Source organism: Dendropsophus ebraccatus, chromosome 8 (assembly GCF_027789765.1).
Source record: "Dendropsophus ebraccatus isolate aDenEbr1 chromosome 8, aDenEbr1.pat, whole genome shotgun sequence".
NCBI lineage: Eukaryota > Metazoa > Chordata > Amphibia > Anura > Hylidae > Dendropsophus > Dendropsophus ebraccatus.
The window spans coordinates 37,132,194-37,139,649 of record NC_091461.1 but is presented as its reverse complement, the minus strand read 5'-3'; positions in this window follow the sequence as shown (position 1 = coordinate 37,139,649).

Sequence of the window (7,456 nt, the reverse complement as noted above, 5' to 3'; positions counted from 1 at the left end):
CAAAAACACCACACCAGAACCCGGCCAGCACCGCCGGCGGAGAAGGTCGCCCCCAAACAGCACAAGTCTGGATGAGGTATTGCGCTCACCATAGCTGCAGCAAACAGAATGGGAAAAAAACAGGAGGGATTAAAACCATGTGCACTCAGGTGTCTCCTGCTAATTGCGGTCATGTGGGTCTCACCAGGAGGAGTGCAAAAACACGGAGAAAAGAGAGAAGCAAAATGCGGTTCAGGGAAGAAACAGAGTGCTGCACCTCACACCTATGGCTGATACTAGTGCCCCTAGGCAAAATTAAAAAACACATCAGAATTTTGTGTATGAATTGATCAAGCCATACTGCCCCATGTACCTCGTGCCGGTATCTGATACACATGGGTCCCTACACGGGCATTTGGAGGCATAAAAGGGCATTTGGAGCTTTGGGTTGAGTATAGAAATGAGCGAACTTTGAGTACATTCGGGTTTGTCTCTCAGCTTTTGATTATCTGTGGCTATAGAAGTCGGATGCAGCCCTAAGGCAGCCTGAAAAACATGTATACAGCCATAGGCCATGTTCACACTACGTATATTTTCGTAAAGTACGGCCGTAACGACAACAACGACCATACATTTTACGAAAATATACGTTGCCTTCTATGGAATCCAGCTGGGATCTCTCGCGGCACTGTAGAAAACTGATATGTCAGTTTTTTGCGGCCGCTATTCATTGAATAGCCAGAACATACTTGCAGTTCACTCATCTATAGTTGAGTAGTTGAACACAGCAAAATTTGGCATGTCCAAGCGTTCCTGTCTCCATGGGAAGGGGAGAGTTAAAGGGGTATTCCCCCCAAAATTATTTTTGCATTAATGCGTTGCCCACCCGTAGCTTTCCATCTTTCCAATATCAAGTTATTATGGATTCTGCGCAGTTTTGCTGTTATCTAGATGCATTCACCCCCAGGGATTGCATAGAATCATCACATCTCAGTCCAACCCGACACGCTCCCTGCTCCTGGCCCCCACCCTCCGTGTCGGCATCACGTGTCCTCAGTCTCTTCAATGGGCCGGGTTAGCGATTCTAACCCGTCTCACTGAAGCGAGGGAGGACAGTGAGACAGTGACAGCTGGAGCTGATCTCTGTCCGAGTCTCTGACAGCAGACACCCCAACTGTGTAACCCCATTCACCCAACCCCTCTGATCTCATAACACTGTGTGCCCCCCCCTCTCACCCTGGAGCTCACCAGCAATATGTATCCCCCCCCCACAGCTTACCTGGTGGCCGCCCGCTGCGCTCCTTTCAGTGCAGCCCCCCAGGTCTCCCAGTGGCCGCCGGTGCCCACGGTCTGTAAACCCCCCGCAATTCACCCGGCGTCCGCCCACCTTTCAGTGCAGCCCCCCACGTCTCCCGTGCCCGCGGTCTGTGCAGTCCCCTTGCAGCTCACTCGGAGCGTCCGCCCGCGCCGTTTCACTCAGTGTAGCTCCCTTAGGTCTCTCGTGCCCACGGTCTGTGCTGTCTCCCCGCAGCTCACCCGGCGCGTCTGCTCACGCCGCTTCACTCCCAGTGGCCGCCCGCGGTCTGTAAACCCCCCCGCAACTCACCCGGCATCCGCCCACGGCGCTCCTTTCAGTGCAGCCCCGCAGGTCTCCTGGTGGCCACCCGTACCCGCGGTCCGTGTCATCTCCCCGCAACTCACCCGGCAGCTCACCGCAACTCACCCGGCAGCTCACCCGACAGCCGCACCGTGGCCGCACACACAAAGACACTCTGTGCGCCCCCCCTCCTGGCTGTCTCGGTGGCCGCCTGCAGCACACGGCACTCCTGTGTATGCGGGCCCCCAGTTCCACCCCTCCTGCGAACTCACCTGCGGCAACCTGCAGCCCCCTCACCCCTGGACGCCCACAGTGCTCCTCTCCTGCTGCATCATCACCATCTCCGGTCTGCTACATCGCCATTGCCATCTCCGCTCTGCTACATCGCCATCTCAGCTCTGTTACATCGCCATTGCCATCTCAGCTTTGCTACATCGCCATCTCAGCACTGCTACATCGCCATCTCCGCTCTGCTACATCGCCATCTCAGCTCTGTTACATCGCCATCTCAGCTCTGCTACATCACCATTGCCATCTCAGCTCTGCTACATCGCCATTGCCATCTCCGCTCTGCTACATCGCCATCTCAGCTCTGCTACATCGCCATTGCCATCTCAGCTCTGCTACATCGCCATTGCCATCTCCGCTCTGCTACATCGCCATCTCCGTTATGCTACATCAACATCGCCATCTCCATTCAACAACATCATCATCATCAGCCAGAAGCATTGCATGATGGGCAATGTAGTTTCCTTTCTTGCATAGACCATCTTTTAGAAAAACGTGTAACTCGGGAACGGCAGCAGCTAGAAAGACAGGAGATGGCTCAAAATACTCAGGGGGACTTGGTGAGTAAGACCAGCTAGGTTTGGGGGCATTTCATTTTTTTTAGCTCTTGGGGGGAATACCCCTTTAAGTCACAGGCAGAGAGCTCTTGCCGTGGCTTATCTCTCCCAGAACAAAGTGGTCAAGCTGTCATTCTCCATCACGCCTGACCTCTGTCTCCACCGACATCACCTGTCGATGGTTGATTGGGAGAGCCCCATACACCTTAGGGTGCGTTTACACAGAAAGATTTATCTGACAGATTTTGGAAGCCAAATCCAGGAATGGATTTAAGAAGAGGTTAGATCCCAGTGTTTCCTTTATGACCTGATCCCTGTTTATAGTTTGCTCCTGGTTTTGGCTTCAAAGATCTGTCAGATATGATGGATACTGATGGCTCAACCCGCAACGAGGTACAGCTGAAGGAATTAAAAGGTGTATTGGGATCTTCAGATTTTCTTAGTTGCCCATAGCAACCAAACACAGGCCAGCATTTTATTTTACCAGAGCAATATGAGAGGTGAAATCTGAGCTTTGATTAGTTGCTATGGGCAACAAAGAGAAATTACTATAAGACAGCACAATAAATCTCCATCTGACTATAAGGATGCACAGAAATCACATATGGCTGGGTTCACATATTTCCATTATGTCTAGCCAGTTGTTTGGTTTCTGAGCTGGACGCAACTGATGGACAAGTGTTGCCATTTTTACACTGGTCCAGCATGGTACTATGCCAGAGGGAATCATGATGGGTGTCACGGTCGTGGCGGCGGCCCGTGCTCCGGGCCGCCGCCGCGACCTCTCCATGCATCTGCCGGGGTCCATGTGCAGGGACCCGGCACTGCTACTAGTTCGGCCCCGGGGGGCGCCTTACCTCGCCCCGCTCCTGTCACCCGCTGTGCCGGCCGGCGCGCGCGTCCCCGTCTCCTAGGGCGCATGCGCGCCCGCTGTCTCAGATTTAAAGGGCCAGTCCGCCCCTAATTGGAAGTTGTACTAATCACTTCCTATAACTTCCAGCCCTGCCCCACTACAGGTGTTGGAGCCTCTGCATGCTTTCCATAGCGTTTGGCCCAGCTCCCTGTTGTTCCTGTATTCAGTCCTTGTCCCTAGTCCTTGCCCGCTGCCTTCCCATTGTTCCTGAGTCCTGTCCGCCACCTGCGATCACGTCTACGGACCTCTGTCTGCACTCCTCCTACTGCTCCTGCCACGCCTCGCCTGCCGTCACTAGCAACCAAGCCAGGGGTAGCGACCTGGGGGTCGCCTGCCGCAGCAAGGCAGGCTCTGGTGAAAACCAGCGGCCCCTTAGGCTCCGCTCCCTGGTGAGGTTAGTGCTATCGCTGGTGACAGTCCAGTGGATCCACTACTCCAGGCGTTACAGTAGGCTCCAACCATGGATCCCGGCGAGGTGCCTGATATCCGTGACGTAGCCCGAGTGGTTGCCCAACAGGCGCAACAAATCCAGCAACAGTCGCAGCAGATCCAGCAACTCACTGCTGCCTTACAGCAGCATACTACAGCCCAGCGCACACCACCTCCTGCTGCTTTTTCAACACTTCGACTGGCTCTCCCAAGCAAATACGCTGGTGACTCCAAGTTGTGCAGAGGATTCCTGACTCAATGCACCATGCATATTGAACTCTTAAGTAGTCAGTTTTCCACCGAGCGCTCTAAAGTGGCTTTCATCATCAGCCTATTGGAGGGTAGAGCTCTGGCTTGGGCTACGCCGCTGTGGGACCGAGATGACCCTGCTGCTGCCAATCTACGAACCTTCCTGGCCGAGTTTTGCTCCGTCTTTGAGGAACCTGCCCGTGCCTCTTCAGCTGAGACTGCTCTCCTCAACCTCTCTCAAGGGAGCTCCTCTGTTGGTGACTACGCCATCCAGTTCCGCACCCTGGCGGCAGAATTTGACTGGAATGACGCCGCTCTAATAGCCACCTTTAAGAAGGGCCTGTCCAGTCGGGTGAGAGACGTGCTTTCCGCCCGAGACCTACCTACCTCCCTGAACGAACTCATCCTACTGGCCACCAGGATCGATACTCGTTTTTCTGAGAGAGAGGAGGAGGTCTGGCATGAACGGCGACTAAGCCTGTCCCGTCGCCATCACCAGCTGGCGTCGGTCTTCCAGAATCCTGATGTTCCGGTGTCCCAGTCGACTCCTGAGTTTCCTATGCAGGTGGAACGGGCTCACCTGTCGCCTGATGAAAGAATTCGTCGTCTGGAGCTGAATCTCTGTCTCTACTGCGGTGGTTCGGATCACTTTCGGCTGAGATGTCCCCAACGTCCTCAAGCGTCCGGGAAATGCCAGCACCTAGGTCCGGTGGAAGAGGTCTCCCTAAGTGTGAATGCCACCTCTCCAAGGTTGTCTGTGCCAGTCTCCATCCAGACACCCTCAGGACAAACTCACCAGAGTACTGCCTTTCTCGATTCTGGGTCAGCAGGCAGTTTTATTGCAGCTACATTGGTCCAAAGATGGTGGCTACCCGTGACCCAACTAGCCAGACCCCTGACTATCTCCTCGGTCACGGGCGAGATTCTTACCGACCATGTGCACTACCAGACCGCACCTCTAGTCCTCCAGGTGGGCACTTCACATCAGGAAAAGATCTCCTTCTACGTCCTGCCCCATTCTTCTTCCACCATCCTCCTGGGACTCCCTTGGCTGCGATTACATGCCCCTAAGCTGGACTGGAGAACCGGGAAGATTCCAACCAGTGTCTGAGGTCACCTCAGCCCAAGTACTCTATGTTGTCACCCGACCCCGCCAAACCTCTATCCGGCCTTCCGGCAGAATACCAAGACTTGCCTGATGCCTTCTCTGCCACGGAGGCGGACTCTCTACCACCTCATCGGGCGTACGATTGTCCCATAGACCTCCTTCCTAGAACTTCTCCTCCACAAGGTCGGGTGTACCCTCTCTCAGTACCCGAGACTGAGGCCATGTCCTCTTACATCCGGGAGAACTTACAGAAGGGTTTCATCCGCAAATCCACATCCCCTCGCCACATAGGGACGGACTTCATCACTGATTTGCCTCCATCTGCAGGCAAGAAAGAGGGGGAGGCCAAAGGGGGGGGTACTGTCACGGCCACGGCGGCGTCCCGTGCTCCGGGCCGCCGCCGCGACCTCTCCATGCAGCTGCCGGGGTCCATGTGCAGGGACCCGGCGCTGCTACTAGTTCGGCCCCGGGGGGTGCCTTACCTCGCCCCGCTCCTGTCACCCGCTGTGCCGGCCGGCACGCGCGTGCCCGCCTCCTAGGGCGCGCGCCAGCTGTCTCAGATTTAAAGGGCCAGTCTGCCCCTAATTGGAAGTTGCACTAATCACTTCCTATAAATTCCAGCTCTGCCCCACTACAGGTGTTGGAGCCTCTGCATGCTTTCCATAGCCTTTGGCCCAGCTCCCTGTTGTTCCTGTCTTCAGTCCTTGTCCCTAGTCCTTGCCCGCTGCCTTCCCATTGTTCCTAAGTCTTGTCCGCCACCTGCGATCACGTCTACAGACCTCTGCCTGCACTATCTCCTGCCTACTGCTCCTGCCACGCCTCGCCTGCCGTCACTAGCAACCAAGCCAGGGGTAGCGACCTGGGGGTCGCCTGCCGCAGCAAGTCCATCCCGCCTTGCGGCAGGCTCTGGTGAAAACCAGCGGCCCCTTAGACTCCGCTCCCTGGTGAGGTTAGTGCTATCGCTGGTGACGGTCCAGTGGATCCACTACTCCAGGCGTTACAATGGGAGGACTGGATATATATATTAAGAATGTTCTGGTTCTCCAGCAAACTTATAATAAAGATAATAATTAGTGTTCAAGTGCTCGGTACTTGAGTTGAGATGCCCCCTGCTCAGCAGAGTGGAGGGTGCCTATTTCACCTACAATTTGTATTGCAGTAAGTTTTGACATTTTTTTGTTAACATAAGAGATTAGCGAACCTGGAGCATGCTTGAGTTGATCCGAACCCGAACATTCAGCATTTGAATAGCGGCGGCTGCTGAACTTGGATAAAGCCCTAAGGCTATGTGGGAAAACATGGATATAGTCATTGGCTGTATCCCTGTTTTCCAGACAACCTTAGAGCTTTATCCAAGTTCAGTAGCCCCAGCTAATCAAATACCGAAAGTTCGTGTTCAGATGGACTCTAACACGAACCCGGTTCGCTCATCTCTAGTTAACATTTTTGTATGTTTTCTCCCTTAATGGGATGTTTAAAGAAATATAAAAAAAAAAAATAGAACAAAAAAAAAAAATGGAATACGTTCCTGCAAGACACTTTAGAACTCGGGCAGCATAACGCCAGCGTACTAGTGTGTATTGCAGTATCCTGAGCACCCAGATGCTCAATCACTATGACTGATAGAGCATGCTCGCTCAACACTAACAATTTTATTTTTATTAAAAAAGCATCAACATATTCTGCAGCACTTTACAATTCTCGGGGTAAATATACAAACAAAATCAGACATTACAGAATTACAAATAACTTATTCTAACATGAGGAATGGAGTCTCTAAAGTCTAAAGTGTGTGCATAAAGAGCTGAATGAGAATGGGGGGGGGGTGACGACATAGTGATTGTAGGGGAAATTAGGGTAGTGGCATGAACTCTTCATAAGAAGATGTTTTCAATAAAAACCTAAAGGGGTTGTTCCTTAGTGGGGCTTCTATTACTAGTTAATAGAGCTTGGTAACATTTTTTACATTATTACACCAGTCAATGTACGTTTTTATTACTGTAAGTATGCCTTCTTATTTCCTCCTATGTGCTGCAGCCAAACTACACGAATGTGGCTTTAAGGCCCCATTCATACACATTATTTAGAGTGTTTTTTTGGCTTGTTTTTCACATTGAACTCTTTTGGAAATGACTTAATTCTCATATATTAAAATTTTACTATTTGGCCATTTGTGGGTCAAAAATACCTTTAATTTATTTATTTTTTTTACAATTTATTGGGCTGTTTTCATCCCAAAAAACTGGTAATGGCATATTAGCATTAGCCTTATTAAAAAAAAAAAGTGTCCCGAATGTGTTTTACTACAGCTCTCAACATGGGATTCATCTGTGGCA